Source organism: Odontomachus brunneus, unplaced genomic scaffold, assembly GCF_010583005.1.
Source record: "Odontomachus brunneus isolate Ranch 3 - 2012 unplaced genomic scaffold, Obru_v1 Obru_scaffold_007, whole genome shotgun sequence".
NCBI lineage: Eukaryota > Metazoa > Arthropoda > Insecta > Hymenoptera > Formicidae > Odontomachus > Odontomachus brunneus.
Genome location: NW_022639457.1, coordinates 2,232,071 through 2,233,368, shown reverse-complemented (window position 1 = coordinate 2,233,368; position 1,298 = coordinate 2,232,071).

Here is a 1,298-nt window from a genome sequence, read left to right as displayed (position 1 = left end):
TGCCTCCTCCTCCTCCTCCACCTCCACCTCCTCCTCCTCGTCCCCCTTGGTCCCCCCTGCCGTACTCTTTGACTGACGCTTCCCGTCCTTCGTCGAAAAATGCCTTTGAAATCCCGTCGAAATTAAAATCGCCGCGCGCGCGCGCGCGTGTGAAAACCACGCGAGCTTACTTGTGGATTCTCTTTTGTCACCTACTCGCGCGATTCTTACGTTCTCATTCGAGAAAGGAGTGGAAAGAAGGGAGATCGTGTAATATATGAGTGTGTATGTGTGTGCTTATGTGCATGGGTTCAAAGTGATCACGTTCGAGTGCATCCGTTCCGTCAAGATCGCGAAAACAGGCTTCATTAGTCGCGCAGCCAAGTGAGTCCAACGCAAAGCCGACAGGTGCGCATGTATGTATATCTTCATGTTTGTTTTTCTTTTATAATTCTTCTTCACCAAATCCAAGGAGATCGATAAAAATGCAGCACGAAGTCAGAATTTGCACCGGGCGCGCTTCCATTGGGCGGTAGCGCGCTGCAGGATGTCCGATGCAGGATATAATCCGATTCAGCGCGGTAACCACGGGTGATTTTATTGTTATCGTATTTTGGCGTAAACCTCGTAACCTCGTAATAACGCATTATCGACGACATCAAACATCGTTACAACACGTTCGCCGATAAATAGCGTCTACTACGTTTTAACGATTTTCGGCCCTCCGGTTCTTGTCCATCTATGTTTTTGAGTCCGCGGGACATTTATCCGTGCAACGTTAGCGCGCGAACGCCACATATAATTCCTGCCGAACGATTCGCATTGTCCCGTTACGTGTCGCACCGTGAGAGTCATCCGAAACTGCTGCCGCGCGTTCGTGAATTTCCAGAAAATTACAAGCTCCCGTCGAGGCCAAATTCGAGGTCGTAAATATTGACGCGATGTTATATTTCTCGCAAAACTGATTTATTATAATTAGACACGCCGATTTTCGCGTATTCGGACGCGAGATTATTATCATCGTCGTGTGTACGTAATGTCGAAGAAGTGCGGTTGCCAGACGCGCGAAATTTGTCCCTGCGGAAAAATCGGTCAGAAATTTCGCCGGGTGCAAAACGATTTTCCTAGGACATCGCCGTTGTAAACGTTTCACGTGCGATCCAACTCTGCCAAAACTCGCAAACATCTCGCTCATGTATAATGCGACACATTTGTCCGCGTTCGCCGTGTACCAATGACGCAAGGCGTGAGGGCGCGAGAGTCAGAAAGAGAGAGAGAGAGAGAGAGAGAGAGAGAGAGAGAGAGAGAGAGAGAGAGAG